Genomic DNA, 16,792 nt, shown 5'->3' with positions numbered 1-16,792 from the left:
AACTTGGAAAAAGCCGACGCCATCCTCTCCAAATGACTCCCCATAAGGCACTCGGGTACGTCTGAGTTACAGTCATATTGCCAGTTCTTTTCCTCAGAGTCAAACCAACTTTCCCACATTTTCCAATTCAAATTCTAACTTCTCAAAACGAACCTCCCTTTGTTCCTTCTACCTGGTGGCCGCATGCTACCTCTGTGATCGTCCCAGATAAACAAAAATCTTCATTGAGCCATTCTCTTTAAGCACTAGTGTTTTCCCAATTTGTGTGATTAAGGATAAATTCACTCCATAGTGCATGAGACATAAAATTGCATGAGAATTCCTTATTTTTATGTTGTGTGTGATTTGGGATTCATTTCCAGATTGCCACTGCTGACTCCGCGCCCCCTGTCTCCTTGCAATCACTTTTCTTACCGCTAGATCATCAATTTGGAAACCAGCCTGGCATTCATTTTTTAATTCGGCCATTTTTTCATATGGGGAATGATAAGAGCAATTCAGACAGTGTACGGCGCTCCTTCCACGTGGCCCATGTACCTATCAGTAATCTCAGGCCATTCAATGTTTTTTTGGTAAATAAATGTAATTTTGAATAACTTGCTGAGTTTTCTGGCGACCTTCCAAGAGTAAAACAATCCCATAAACTCAAGGTAAGTCATAAGCGCTCCATTTTTTCCTCTTTCCCCTTACGTTTTTAACTGCTGGGCCCTAAAACGTTATAATATATATATATATATATATAATATATATATTTATATATATATATTATATATAGAATAATACTAAATTTAGTGGTAGAAATAATAGTCTTGGAGAGAGAGAGAGAGAGAGAGAGAGAGAGAGAGATGAGAGAGAGAGAGAGCGAGAGAGTAGAGAGAGAGAGAGAGAGAGAATGACTTAAGCCAGTGGTTGTTTCCGGTCGAGTGTCTTAATATGTCACAATATATATATATATATATATATATATTATATAGATATATCGCCAATATAAAGAAACGCTCGTCAAATGACTGAAATGAAGCAAATATTTAATATTTCAAGAGCAGTCAGTCAAGGCCCATCAGACCAACGTTTTGAAGTCAAACAGCGTCTCGTCAAAACGTAAGACTCGGGATGTTATGAAAAGGTCACAGAGAGGGTGAATGAAATGACGACCTTTAGGTCGTATACAGCAAACGAACAAACACTCACACAAACAAATTAACGGTATGCCATTCGGCCTAGAACCTTTTACGGCACCCATATCTCATTTCGTAACTAAAATCGTGTTATTTCTGAGAACAGCGGTCAGGATGTAGATTTTCCACTACAAGACCCTTCAGAGAGAGAGAGAGAGAGAGAGAGAGAGAGAGAGAGAGAAATATCAGTCTAAGGTATTTCGTTACAACCAGCAACATGACACCAAGATAGAGGGCCTTGAGCAAGCACTGTAACTGTGAGCGTATAGGCTCAGCATCTTCCAAACCTAAGACCGTTTCCTCGGCATTTTTCCTGACGCGCTAAAACTGAAGGTATCGAAGATGCGAGAACATAACAAGAAGGACGTCTTAACGCGTCGGCAGAGAAACCAGGCGTTCTGCTCAGCACAAGACCTCCATCGCAAAACGTCGACTTCCCATAATCACAAGACAAGTCATTGCTAGACTCACCTTCTCTCCTAATCTATATCACTGCTAGTTTCGATAAACATGAGAAGCTGAACTAAAGTAAATTCCGAACCCACAACGGATATTAACAAATGTGAAATGTCACTAGAAAAAAATTTATAAAACTCGTAAATTCTCCTATTGTCTGCCTTACTTCGTATGACATTCTTTGTCATTCACGTGTGGGGTTAATATGTCTGTTACATATGTCTTCAAACCCCGTGTCCAGATCATACACGCAATTAAATGTTTTTCATTCCCACTTAGGTCATAATCATAGAAACAGATCTGCTTCATTTACGCGCTTATATTTTGGCAGGTTACACTCTGTTCATAAGTTTTCAAGGGTTTCACGAAGCAAATATTGATTTACTTTATAGTTGGAACAAAAATTACTGCTACCTAAAATGTCCATACAACTGGATTAAAGTGTAGCAACGGAGATGCGTATTAGCAGGCTAAATATAACTATACAGTTTTTTTTTTTTCATCTGTCCACCCGCCTGTGGTGTTTTTGTATGGTAACACTGCGTCCCGGACTTTAGTTGGTTACGTTCAGCTTGCATTCAACAATAATAACAATATCCTATTTCGAATATTAACGGTGTAATTCGCATACAGTAAATTATTAAAACACTTTTCAGTTGCAAATGTACACCCAGATATCCTTTATTTACCTAAAACTTACACATAGCGTAACTATCTAAAGCCTGGGACACAGTGTTACCATACCCAAACATCAAAGGTGGGAAAAAAAAAAAACATAGTATACACAAGTGAATACCATCACAAAAGTAAAACTATTAAAATCTGATAACCACAGGTTCTTGGGGTTAATGAGACTTGAATGATAACGAGGTTTAAATAATAAGATACAAGGTTTGATGGTGAATAATGTATGATTTAAATCTGACATAAGTTATTTTATAGAAGGGGGTTCATTTTGCACATGTCGTAGCACCGGCATCGTTGCTCCTATTAGCTCATGTTAGCAGAACATAGCCAATAGGTTTGGCTTTCGCAAAAGCCTGTATCGTACAGGACAGAGGATTTCTTAATATTATTACTGAAACGTCAACTTAGTATTATTACTGAATTGCTGAGAGTTGTTGCTGATGGGTACGATGGTGACTACAAGAAAGTAATTTCTGGTATTCCTCTGGGTAGAGTTCTCGTCTGCTACTGTTCATATTACCAATACACGTGATTTACGATTCAGCCTAATAAATAAATCGGTTACTCATGCAAACGTTGTCACAGTATTTCCATCGATCCCATCTCCATAGCGTAGACCTGTGGTTGCAGCCTGCAGGTCTTCTAACAAAGCTGTAAGCTAAATTTATGGCGTGGTGAGAAATATGGGGGATGAAAATAAATACTAACAAAAACTCGAAAAGTATGACTGTTGCGTTTGTTATTACTCACTGTTCTTCAGCAGCTGAACCGCATCTTTCAATGCTGGACAAATCGTGTTATATTAAATGTCTTACACCACGTCTTAGTATTCATTTCTGATTAATGGTGAGAGCCTTAAGAAAATTTTATCATCAGTCTAATCTTAAAGGATGTTTCGTAAAGGTAAAAAGGTTGATAATGAGATCTTTTATTTGACGTTGAGTCATAAAAAACAATATAGGCAATAAGGTATAAACTTTTCATACTACAAAGTGTTTAATAATGATACGGAATTTGACAGTAAATAAAGAAGTTTAGATAAGGTAATATAATGTTTACTGCACTAACGATGCAAAGCTTAAATGTATGACGTACAAGCCTCATGACCAACAATGCAAGTAACAAACTTAAATAAATAAACAAACAAGCTGGATTATGACGCACAAGCCTGATGATGAGAGACATAGAGCTCAGTGATCCAAGATGTGATCCGATGGTGAGATTTAATCTGATGGTGAACGATAATGTTGACGGAAAAGGCTGCTTTGATGGGAGATACGACTTATAATCATGAAATACACTTAGGAGAGAGTTGGAGTTACGTAATGCTCAACATGAAGTGTGGTGATCAGAGATGATGTCTACTACGTCGATAAAAAAAAGGTATTTAATGAGATTAGAACGTAACATGACGAGATATAAAATTCAAAATGTAAATACCTGACGCTACATCTCAAGTTTCACTACAAGAGATAAAGAGATATATAAAACACTTAGGGAAGAAAACTAAACAAAATTTTGATAATGCAACGCATACGGTTTGATGAGTCAAAACATATATAAGAGTGATCATGCAATATACGACTAGACTCAGATGCAGTAGGATTAGGCTAATATCACTGGACTTGCTCCCACGCAGAGATCATTGAAAGCTCTGGTGGAGAAGTGAGGAGAGAAAATGGTACAACAATATCCTAGACCTAAAGCATACTCTCGTCTCTGCAATACGACACGGAATTACCGACTGGCGGAAATGATTTCATATATTACGAGCTACCAAAGACCAAATGTTCTGAAAATAACCAAAATGGAACTGGGTCTATAAATTTCCTGTCAGCGTTTCTTCCACATTCAAGAATAATAACAAAGGAAATGTTGTCCACTCTATACAAAGAGGACATACGAACAAGCTAAGAGTCCCATGAAGGAAGAGGTTCAAGTGTCGCGTGGGAGAAAAACAAAGGACTCCTCTTTATCCCTCTCTGCGAATCGTAATCTGGTCATCGCAACTGCACATGCGCTCGCTTACGTAAGGCCGACAAGAAACCTTGTGGTTAAGCTCACAGACGCAAGGATAGGCGAGTCCTTGCTCTATTACAGCTCGCGTCTCGTGATTAGCTAACTATTCCTTGTTTTTATAATAATAATAATAATAATAATAATAATAATAATAATAATAATAATAATAATAATAATAATAATAATAAATATTATTATTATTATTAAGTTACGGGGGCATATTCATGTACGATATTTTAAATTCAGGAACGTAGCCTTTCCGAGTTTATGTAGAATCTAGAATGTCTCTCAGATCAAATCCACTACAACCACAAAGTACACTACAAATTTCCGCCAAGGGTATTAGTACAGCTTCTAAAATACTCTGCTTCATTTACTTTTTTTCACGAAAACGACGACGAAATATATTAAGTTTCTCTGCCAAAACAGCGCGAAGCTCTCATTTTTGAAACGCTTTTTCACAGTAACCACTGAATCATTTGTTCCTTGAGCCAAAGTGAATCTAAAAGATCCTGTCATGTTTTCTCGTAAACCTACAAACAATTCGATATATAACGGTTACTAAACATGACCTTTGGCGAAAAATAATGTTGAAAAAAAAGGTATAGAAGAAAAAAGTATGGAGATAAAAGAATTTAAATAAATAGGCTACTTCTCGAAGGCAGTTTATCACAAAAGAAAAACCTGTAGAATTTCGTGACTTGATAAATTCTTCACCCGTTTTATTCGCTTACAAAGTCAGCGCAAGCCCAATCTTTCCTGGAAGGTCCAATGTTTCAGTAGAAGCAGAATAGAAACAAGAAATCTATTACATAATTACATTTACCTTCCCACTAACGTTGTAATACTTCGCCCTATACCGACTGAAATACCTCTGGAAAAAAAACGATGTGAGCAAAAATATATATTTTTCTACTTGGGTAACTGATACGACAAGGAGAGGAACGTGTTTTTCACACATAGCTTTCGCCCATATGTGACCTTTCACTTAAAGGTAACGCAATCCTCGGTGATATTTAAGTGGAATCTGGAGAAATGGGATACTACACGTCTACTTGTTTTACAGCACCTTTCCTCACAGAAGCGTCGGATTACATTTCAGGGCGTCGGTTTCCACAGATTAATACTTTCCAACAATTCCTAATGAATTGAGTTAACTGACACCGCTAACTAGAAGCTTAGACCTATGAATGAAGTGTAATTAACGTCACTTAGACCTATGGTTGAAGTGTGAGCACCGTCACTTAGACCTACGGTTGAAGTGTAAGGAAGTCACTTAGACCTATGATTGAAGTGTAAGGAAAGTCACTTGACCTACGGTTCAAGTGTAAGGAAAGTCACTTAGACCTATGGTTGAAGTGTAAGCATCGTCACTTAGACCTATGGTTGAAGTGTAAGCATCGTCACTTGGACCTAAAGTAGAAGGGCAAGCACCATAACTTTTATGAATTGTAAATTTGAACACGTAGTAATATATACGAGTGAGCGGATTGCAATCACTTGATCGGAACTCGAAAGATTTTTTACAATATTACAACATGTATGCTGTAAAAGAAATGCCATTTCATAAAGGACATCAGAAATCTAATGTAACAAGGCGTGGTGCGACCTCCAGCTTACTTTCCCCTCACGCGTAAGTTGTAAACATTATATTCCTAACTTAACGTGAAATGGTCTTCGTAGTTGATGCACATACTTAGTACTACTTATACTAACAACAAGGATCAAATAAAAAGGACACAAATCAAACACGTTCATATACTCTCATTTCTAAGCTAAAACACAAAATAATCGAACAGAAACATAGGCTAAATTCAGTACACCAAATAAATTAAAATCTGCTAAAATCTATGGTCAAATAGAACCTTGTTTGATCAACGAAACTTAAAAATAAATGCGCTATATTTTGTTAGAAATAATTTTCTGTACTGTTTAACATGTACATTATTTTATATAATATATACATTATCATTATAATAAATAAAACACAAATATCCTATCCTAAAATTCCTGTATCTTTAACTCAATGCGAAACACCTTTTTCAGATCTTTTTAAGACTAACAAAGAACTTTCCTAACACCACCCCAACAAGAACAACAACACAAAGTTGTTTGTAGGCTTATTCTCCGAGTAAGCGTAAAAAAAAAAAAAAAACAAAAAAAAAAAAAAAAAAAAAAAAAAAAAAAAAAAAAAAACAAAAAAAAAAACAACTCCACAAACAATATAATCCAGCAAGGATTGTAAGAACTCGCGTCTCGCTCGTAAAAAGTATGTGCTTTTACTTGAAACGAACAAGATCGCGTTGACAGATGGCCAGAGTGCGTTTTTTTCGGCTGACCCCAGACGACTGCGTCTGCGTTTATACAACAGATCTATATTTTTTCAATTAAAACAATAATAAATATGCAAAGCAAGTAACTATAGTGCGCCTACTATATAATTACACAAAAGCTGTTTACATTCCGTGTGTAGAAAAAATAATTAGATCCGTTAACTAATACAAGCACTAAAGATGAGACTAAATGGTCAGGCATGGTTTTAAATTATTGAGAGACCCGAGAATAACAACATTCTAAACGGATTCCATAGGAAACAAAAAATGACGAGCGTTCTTATACTTTTTGACCTTTATGTATCACTGAGAAGGGCAACTTAATTCACTTTACGTTCCTAGCCGAAGAATAAAGGAACGGAGAGGAAAAAAAAAATAAACAGCAAAGAAGCGATATACGCCCATCTTATAGAGAAATGGGAAGGAACATAAGGAAAACAAGGGGGAATCGCGGGATAGATAAAACCAGTTAATTGCAATTAAGAGCTATATATGAATTAAGCTTATTTTTTTTGAGTCACCAATGGCTATAGTAGATTCACATTAGATTCACATCAGTCGTGCACCTGTCCCCTACGACGCTCCTGATTGGCTGGTGATAAGCCAATCACAGGGCTGGAAACTCTCGGTCTCTCTCGAGAGTTCACATAGGCAGGATATATGTTCCACCTTTCCTGAGGGTTACGTCTTTCAAAAGTATCCCTCAGGAGAAGTGGAATATATATCCTGCCTATGTGAACTCTCGAGACAGACAAAGTTCCCAACCCTGTGATCGGCTTATCAACAGCCAATCAGGATCGTCGTAAGGGACTGGCCTAGACATCAGATGCACGGTTGATGTGAATCTACTATAGCCATTAGGGTCGTTGGGGCTAGTTTAAATTATACAAGATTCACCACGCGGTATCATACGCTCATAGGGTTTGGCGAGGAGAGGGGAATACTATATAAAAATTATTTGTATTAGATTGAATGGCAAATGTTTATACAAAAAAGAAAAACCAACAAATATATACAAACTATACATGTGATGACGTAATGGATGCGTTAGTCACGATATTGGAAGCAGATGCTTACAACCAGAATTTCTTGGCCTCTGTTCTTCCGAGTGGTGACACCTTGAGTACTAACGCAATCCACAGCACATACGAAATCGGAGTACTGTTGTCTTTATTCAGATTCTCGAACAGTGTCAGCAGGATTGTATGTTAGTGTATCAAATGAAACAAGCTCTTGAGCATTATATATGAGCGGCACTGGAGTTTAAAGTTAAAGGCATGGTAGCTTTTAAAAATAAGTTTTTGAAACAGAACCCAAAATGTTACGCATGAACGGCTGGTTTGAACAAATAGGCTGAATTAAAAGCCACATTATGGATCAGGATTTCTCAAAGCAGAGAGGAAACGATCAAATACAATGGCAGAATGACGCAAAAGCACATGCAATAAACAACAACACAGGGTCCATGGCACCACATCACAAGCGGGCGGACGAAACGTACGCATTAATAACAGTAAGTATGTGTGATAAGGTCTTTCGTGATGGTGGCGGGTTAGTGCGGTGTCATTGGGGTGGAAGCCTAAATCTGGACTCTCTCTGAAGCTCTCGTAATTTGTTAAATTACTCTTCACTGAATACATACATACAAATACCATACATACATACATACATATGTGTATATATATATATATATATATAATATATATATATATATATATATATAATGTGAGTTGTGTACGCAAAATATCAATAACAACTGGTAATTCTAGGCAATAACTCCGTACGGACTGCAAGGAACGTTCCCGCGAATACGACAGACATTAGGGATTAGGGCGTCATATGTATGTCGCAGTGTTTAATACTATCCTCTGGGGATTAATTACAATCGACCCAACAAAAATAATGATAAATACTTGATAAGCAGCCCAAATCCTTTGGGAAACTGTAATTTCCAAAAGTACCCAACGCGGAGTTATTACCTAGATCTCCATAACAATTTAATGCACAAAGACTTTAGACAATCATTGGAACGATCTAACTATTTTCGAAACTTTACCAAAAGTAAACATAATAACCAACTTTTAAATCCCATCTTTGATATTAGAAGCTAAGTTGACTGTAATCATTACATCGATAAATTTAAGCTAATCTATGCCACACCTCTTAGTAAGTGTTTTCCAATTACGCACAATGCAATGTGCTATCTGCATATCTATACTCCTTTTTTTTTATCTGTCCATCCGCCTGTGGTGTTTGCGCATGGTAACACTGCGTCCCAGGCTTTAAATATTATCCTATTTCGAATATTCACATGTGTAATTCGCATACAGTAAATTATTAAAGCACTTTTTAGTTGCAAATGTACACCAAGATATCCTTTTATTTGCCTAAAACTTACAAATAGCGTAACTACTTAAAGCCCGGCACGCAGTGTTACCATGCGAGACCACCACAGGCTGATGGACAGATGGAAAAAAAACAGAGTATAGTCATCTGTTAATTCCTGATATACATATTCTTTTTTAAATGTCGATAAACACGTTGTGACGCATGAGCCTTCTGCAATAACGTGGTAATGAAAACATACAAGTAACCAGAGACTCCTTGCTAACAAAACGAAAGACTCCGTCCTCACCGACAGAAATGTTTACATCGAAACATAACAAAGTTCTCAGTTTACGTCTAGAACATAAATTGGCAGTTTCATCTTCGCTTGTCAGAGAGAGCTTGCTTGCCAAACCTATATACTAGCTACATCGACTCAAATTTACATTTTGGCTTCGTATCCTTTACATGTTTTCTTCGTATTAGGCCTATACTTGAAGTTACCCGACTTAGGATTCTTCCTAACCATAACATTATTGTTCTCTTTAAAATGTTAAGGGGCTTATACATTATCAAACTTAACTGGTCTAATTACCAGTACAGTTGCATTCATCACTAAATCAACACGTTTGCGTTGAAAATTTTGCTAGAATCTTGGTTCCAACCTACATAGCCTTACTAATAATAATAATAATAATAATAATAATAATAATAATAATAATAATAATAATAATAATAATCTCTGGCTAATATTGCTTTGAAAGGCAATTTTTGTTACCAGCATGAGATTTCCCCCACCCTAAAAACTCAACACCAATCTGCAAAAGAAAAAAAAAATTCTCGCTTCCGAAGGAAATCCACACGTTAATATCACTGTTCAGCCTATCTGTTCTACAGCTAGGCTAAGTGATCTATGTTGTTTATATATGGTTGGCTACAGGGCAGATGTACTGTACTTAATTAAGGCTACAATACAAATTCCACTTGCTTAAAAATATCACAAATTCCGGTATGTTACAAATTCCAGTATGTAGTGAGTGAAAGGGAATATGGTTCCCCTAGACAACACGTGGTCAGGTACAGAAAAAGATAACCATTTACTAGTTCCGTTATGAGGGGACTCTCTCTCTCTCTCTCTCTCTCTCTCTCTCTCTCTCTCTCTCTCTCTCTCTCTCTCTCTCTCTCTCTCTCTCTCTCTCTCTCTCTCTCATGCTAACATATATGGCGCCAGAGGTACTCACTTGCATAAGTACATAAGCAAACTTGCTGCTAATCCCGAACGTAATAACTAATACTATAAGTTTCTTACCCCACGGCTTCGATCTTTAGGACGTCAGGAGAGAGAGAGAGAGAGAGAGAGAGAGAGAGAGAGAGAGAGAGAGAGAGAGAGAGAGAGAGAGAGAGAGAGAGAGAGAGAGAGAGAGAGAGAGAGAGATTCGTACAATGTTTTTGCTCTTGATGTCAGGTCTAGCAATTAATTAATCTTGATGACCCCGTTAAATTTGACATAGCGCTTAAAACCAGGAGCTGTCAATAGCCCATTGGGTATGTTTCTGTCTAAAGCACGTACTTTGTGTTGGGTACGTTAAAGAAACATATCGTACACTTTGTAACAATGATAAACACATTTGCGGGTAGTCGGGATATACAGCGGAAAGGGAGCGAGAACTTTAGCGGAGGTGGTGGATGTAAAGTCGGGTGGGGAGAGGAGAGGCTTACGTTATTTAGCACCTAAAATTAAACCCAAAGCATTATATTTTAGAAATAGTAGTTAAAATGTGGTTTTCAGGCTAAAACAAAGAACGAATTAAAGTCATCGTCATAACTTAACTTACCTCTCGCGTCAAAAGCAAGCAGCCCTGCAACGCTTCCAAATATTCAAGTCGTAAAGCACAAGACTATTGGGCTTTCTCCTCCTTTTCCTATACATAACGTGAAGATGTGATATAGAGCCTGTGCAGCCTCTAATAAGAGCTGCAAGTCTATATCGGTGAGAACTTGAAGCAGTCACCCCCCTAGTAGTAGTAGTAGTACCCAGTCATCACACTCACTGGGCCCTTACAGCAGCTGGTTATCCAATATCACTTTTCTTTTTCGCCTGATTCACTGGGGAGGATCTTATCCTTTTCCTCCCTCGTCGGTTAAACCTTCCACCATGATTGTTCGTTGCGTTAACCTGAAGTCACTGCAGCGCTATACTTAGTATTTCTATCGTCCAACGAAAGCTTAGTTTTCACTCAAGTTCGGGAAAGGAAAACAGAACGCAGTTCAGTCTTCCAACGCGACCTTTGGAGGAGTGTGGACTGCGGGCGAAGGGACGTGGGTTGGTTGGTCACAGAGGCGCTCTCTCTCGCCCACTAAAAGGGGATCCGGAAGGAGTTGCCATGTTGTCGTTAAAACATCCTTTTGTTGCGTGAATTCATTAATAATGCTGACTGATCTATGCGGCAATTGTGGAATAGTCTCTTTGAAGCACAACATAATAGACAGGAGGCTGTGGAATGATAGCATAAAGGGAGTCTAGTGCATGTAAAAAAAGAAAAAGTTATAAACCATCTTAATTCACATTAATGCACTCTAATTAACTTAAATAAATCATTCATGGTCTTGTATAGCATATTTTCCATAAGCCATTACGATGCAATAACATTTATATGTGTTATATTATATAAAAGTCTGCATTGTATCTCATACGTCTGGCAAGGACTACGGATGTCTTTTTGTTTGGTTGTTTTTCATGACTGCTGCTCCTCTCAGTGGTAACTGTTTGCCTTCATCTCGTGGAACTGTTAACGGTAAATGTTTCGCAAGAAAGCAAAACTAAAATGGATTGTCCCGCTGAGCATCATCACGGTGAAGTTATGCACTTTTTACATGAAGTGTTTATCCAAGTCAGCTGCAAAGGTTTAAAAGGATATTGCAACGAACGGGGCATCGAGAGCAATTGTAAATTGCCGTCCACGGCCAGCTGTTATCATTATAAGCCTTTTGAGTATTTCCTGCCAATGATACTTACTGTAAGGTCTGCTTAGAATGTCGACCTTGTTCATCATGTAGGTACCAAACAAATTGTTACTTGACATTATTGATTTCATACAGACCAAAGTATTTGAGAACTATTTTCCGTTGCTTATCCTAACAAGAAACAGGTAATTCTGGGTGAATAACAAATTAAGTATTATATAACGTAGGGTAAACGAATTACAGTCCCAGTATTAGTTATCGTGACAAATCTCTTGGTGATGTTGGAAGCTGTCTTATTTTAAATAATTTCGAAATGGCCAAGTATACATTTCTGGTGAGTCGAGTTTTATTGATTGACAGACATAATATGAATAGTGCGCTGCCTTTGGAAGACCAAACTTGGAATTTGATGAAACAATATCATTAACTAGTTGATCACTTAGGTTGAAAATGTTTATGTAGTTCACCAGCCTTGAGTGTGTTAACGCGTAAAGATAACACGAATAAGAATTAAAACTGAGTCACTTGATTTTAGCTTTTTCATGACGAAAAAAACAGTCATGGCCGTCCATATCAAGGTGAAAAAGTCTCGATCCGTAGCTACCGCTCAGCGAATGTACGAGATTTCCTAAAAGCAGCTTTTGAGTGATGAAGTTCCCATAAAGTCTATGTTTATCATATAAAAGTAAAACAAAAGAAACTTGAAAATCTGGAGTTTGTTCCAACTCCCGTAGGCTGGTAATGCTGACAAGGATACATTTAAAAGAAAAAAAAAGTAATTGCCATGACAAAAATAAATGCAACGGCAACTACCACATATACATTGAACGTCTGCTGAATCCTGGCTGGATACTTACCGCCATCACCTTTTGAATTCATAACAAGGTTGAAATGATTGATCAACTGTCTGAAATATGTTCATCCAGCATTTTTACGCCAAAGTTCTCTGGCGCATACTACTGACTTTCGATCCTGCACTTACTACGTCTTGTTCTCAAACTCCCTCTTGGCATTTTCGAATCATACTTTCTTTTTTTTTCATCGGCCTATCTTCCTCCGTTTTTTCCACGTGACCAAACCATTTCAAAATGTTGTGATCTTTTCACTTGATAATTAAGTTCAGTCAATTACAACCGACGCCTTGTGGTTGCTGTAAGAACTGCCAATGACTTGGGGTTCTAATACTCCTTATGGCAAAGCAGATGAATGCCTGTTGGTGAGTTTTGAATTCCTTGTGAAAGAAAATGCCTATTGATTGGTGGATGAGCCTCTATCTCTTGAAGCCAGAGCCAACCATATACCTTAGGCCATTCTTTTCACTAGAGCAAATTTAGTCGTAGTAAGGCTGTAGGTATGAATATTGCTGCCCTTCAGTAGCAATTATCCACTGGTTTAGGTCACTGATACTTCAAGGCAGCAGTAGTAATAGGCGGAAATACCCATTACAAATGAAATGAGCATCGTCTACTGTGGTAAATGCTTTTTTACTGATGTGCATTGACTGAAAAACTAACATAATAGCATTCTCACTACCTTTGGTGTTAAATTTCCAAATGTCTGGGAGACAATGTTTGACTCCTACACGCTGTACTATTTTTGCATATACATATATATATATATATATATATATATATATATATATATATATATATATATATATATACACCCCACAGAAAAATATGAACATACAAATGTATCTAGGTATCTAACAATGCGTATGAGTCTAATACGCCAGGAAATTAAATCATTTCCTGCTCATCCAAACAATGGAGTGATTTGCAGTGATGTGGTAATGTAGGCACGGTGAGAGTGGAACATGTTACATGAACGTGCAGATATGTGTGACATCAACGCTAAGGGGAATAAATAAGCCTCTATCATGATTTCTTGTGTGAACATAAGGCGATCATGCTTTCGTTAAATGTTATCGACAGTGGGTAGAGTTGCCGAAAGAAAGTACTATAGTACGAGTAGCTTTGAAAACCACGTCACGATAATTAGCCTCATATTACGATAGTACGATTAATTTGAAAACCGAGCTACGATAGATAATTTGGTCTCACATTTGGTAGGTCTTTAGAAACTACTAAAGACTCAGCAGAGATTTGCCATTTTTATTAATAATGCTTGTGACATATTTCACTAAATGTCCGGAAAGTGTAAACATTTCTAGTTAGTTATTAAGGATGCTTTTGTCGTTCAAGGTAGAATGGGTGTCATGTATAATCACTATTTTGAAATTCACGTTTATTTTTTTCTTTATCAAATTAACTAATTTTGTTAATGTAAAAAATACGGACGATTCTGTTAAAATGCCTTTTTTTTTCGAAACTGAAAAAGTGTTCACCATACAATAATAGTTTCAGGGTTATTTAAAATGGCAAACTAATTTTTCAAGTTTAAATGTTGAGTGTCATTGCTATTTTAGTACTAACTCGTTTCTCCTAAGAGAGAGAGAGAGAGAGAGAGAGAGAGAGAGAGAGAGAGAGAGAGAGAGAGAGAGGAGAGAGAGAGAGAGAGAGAGAGAGAGAGAGAGAGAGAGAGAGAGAGAGAGAGAGAGAGATTCGAATGACTGTGGGTAAGCTTGTAGAAGGGTGGGGCGTAGGTTGTCCTTTACGTGCTTAAGAATGAAGTAATCTGAACGCCTTACAAATTCGTTGATGACTTCAACTGTCAGACGACTATACACGTCCTTGCAATCCCTCAGAATAGATAATTCGCAGTTTGCTCAGGCATTCCGAGTTGTAAACGCAAGTCTTCGAGCCGAAACAGCTGAATGAGGGTTCATTTCTTACTCTGGTTACAGGAAGCGCTACGATTATGCGCAACAAAGCATGCAGTCGAGATGGTGGAGTGGCGATAAGCGACTCCTCCGTCCGGCGCCATCGTCTCTTTCTCTTTTATTCGCGTTGTGCGATCATGTTTCAATACTTTACTGCCGAAGAGATGTCATACGATGAAGTTGAACAACTGTATGGTGGATGAGCTCTCTTTGGAGTTAAAACTTCCTCCATATCAGCCGCTTCGTGATCATTCCTGCAGTGACCCCCAAAGGTTTTCGCGGGTCGTCATGTAGGACTAACATTTTTCAGATTCATTATCGTTAGAATATTTATAGTCTATATGTTTTTACGGTAATCCCCAAACAGCCTTATACTAAACACGCCGCAAAGGTGGATACATACCCGTTTAAAACCCTAGGGGTTCATTAGGCATGATCCCTTCTTCGTTAACATACACAGAAAGCTTATACATCCACCCGGATATAATGACCCTTCCTTTTCAATATATCTTTTACACTATCCATTAAACCTCGTTTAAGCTTTCATACATCCTTTTCGCTAATCTATCACCATGCATTCTTATGTGCGGCCAAACCCTCTGAAAAGTGACCCACGTTATATTTTTGTGATTAATGTTTGTATGGTGTTTTTACGTTGCATTGAACCAGTGGTTATTCAAAAACGGGACCAACGGCTTTACGTGACTTCCGAACCACGTCGAGAGTGAACTTCTATCACCACATCTCAATGGAATGCCCGAGAATCGAACTCGCTGCCAACACTATACCGACAACCCCACTGAGGCGCTTTTATGACGAACGTGCTCACACATTTTTCCATTTTTTTTATTTGCGTATACTACGCAAATGGCTCATCTAAACAGCTTTAAATTCATTTTTTATTTGCATTCAGCTTTACTGGGCTCTTTCTTTGTAAGATTATCGGTGTTTAGGTCAACCGCTCCGGATAATTGCCATCACAAACTTTCTTCCGATTCCCGTAAATTTTCAAGTTCAGCAGATTTAGGTGTCACGACCAGTAATCCCTTTTCTCGCAGCTGTCTCATCCAGCAACAAAAGTGTTGCATTTCGTTTTATTCATCCGCTTTCAAATAGCAAAACCGCAAAGACAGAGCCACTCCAGTTACTGGTACATTCATCACAGCAATAACTATCTCTTATGATAGGACCCATCTCATTTACATCCTACATAATCTTCATCTCTGCAAATCAGCGCTACCTTTGGCTAGTCACGGGAACCTTATGCGCCTAGTCTCTGCTTAGCCAAAATGCAGTTTCAATGACACTCGCACATCCTAACAATGATATTTTTCACGTACAATAAAACATGTTTCAAAAACAACCCTAATTAAAAAATTTAAAAAAAACCTAAAGGTTTGTTCCACTCAAAACGGACTTTCCCTCCAAAAATAGAGAGGCCCCAAAACCAACAAATGGCGAATTCAGGACTGACGAATGAGTGACAATACATGATGAGATAAATTCAATATATATGTTTTATTAGGCCCTTATATAGAGCACAAAAAAAACATTCTGTAACTTAAAACAACAACAACAACAATAATAATAATAATGGCGACGTCAATGATGGTAAGAGCATCAAGGAAATATAGCTACCCTAATCCAGATTGTAATGATTGTATCTGGGGAAATCAGGATGGAGTTAGGAATAGAAAAATGTGCTTTGGTCAATATACTAAAAGGCAAAGTGACAAGGACTGAAGGGATAAAGCTACTGGATGGCAATAACATCCAACACATAGATGAGACAGGGTACAAATACCTCGGAATGATATAAGGAGAGGCTATAAAACACCAAGAGATGAAGGATATGATAAGGAAAGAATATATGCAGACTTATGCGATACTCAAGTCAAAACTCAATGGTGGAAATATGATGAAAGCCATAAACACATGGGCAGTACCATTAACTGATTACAGAGGAGGAGTAGTGGAGTGGACGAAGGCTGAACTCTGCAGTTTAGACCAGAAAACTAGGAAACACATGACAGTATACAAAGCACTAC

The 16,792-nt window shown here is 37.7% G+C and overlaps 1 protein-coding gene across 1 annotated transcript in view; it reads right to left on the bottom strand.

The window, feature by feature from the left end:
* The window catches only part of LOC135221094 (carbohydrate sulfotransferase 11-like), a 66,058-nt gene extending 54,621 nt beyond the window's left edge, over nt 1–11,437 (bottom strand). The window contains exon 1 of the mRNA XM_064258893.1: nt 10,834–11,437. The gene's annotated coding sequence lies outside the window, so the exon portion shown is untranslated. The remainder of the gene's footprint in view (nt 1–10,833) is intronic.
* Between the last annotated feature and the right edge of the window lie 5,355 nt (nt 11,438–16,792).

Source organism: Macrobrachium nipponense, chromosome 2, assembly GCF_015104395.2.
Source record: "Macrobrachium nipponense isolate FS-2020 chromosome 2, ASM1510439v2, whole genome shotgun sequence".
In the NCBI taxonomy this organism is placed as follows: domain Eukaryota; kingdom Metazoa; phylum Arthropoda; class Malacostraca; order Decapoda; family Palaemonidae; genus Macrobrachium; species Macrobrachium nipponense.
This window is presented reverse-complemented; position numbering and strand designations above follow the sequence as displayed.